General features: G+C 44.1%; 1 pseudogene; it reads right to left on the bottom strand.

Annotated features, from left to right (window-relative positions):
• Positions 1-304, bottom strand: part of LOC111400087 — a 61255-nt pseudogene that overhangs the window by 6219 nt on the left and 54732 nt on the right.

Genomic DNA, 304 nt, shown 5'->3' with positions numbered 1-304 from the left:
TCGCGAAAAATGACGAAATTGCCCCCGGCGAGATTTTTGTTTCTTATAAAACTGTCAAATTTCTGCCAATTCCGACACCGTCGCGAAAAATGACGATATTGGCCCCGACGTAATATTTGTTTCCGATCAACCTGCCAAATTTCGGTCCATTCCGACACCGTCGCGAAAAATGACGAAATTGCCCCCGGCGAGATTTTTGTTTCTTATAAAACTGTCAAATTTCTGCCAATTCCGACACCGTCGCGAAAAATGACGATATTGGCCCCGACGTAATATTTGTTTCCGATCAACCTGCCAAATTTCG

Source organism: Olea europaea, chromosome 9 (assembly GCF_002742605.1).
Source record: "Olea europaea var. sylvestris chromosome 9, O_europaea_v1, whole genome shotgun sequence".
In the NCBI taxonomy this organism is placed as follows: domain Eukaryota; kingdom Viridiplantae; phylum Streptophyta; class Magnoliopsida; order Lamiales; family Oleaceae; genus Olea; species Olea europaea.
The sequence above is the reverse complement of the archived record's forward strand: the minus strand, read 5'-3'. Positions and strand labels throughout refer to the sequence as shown.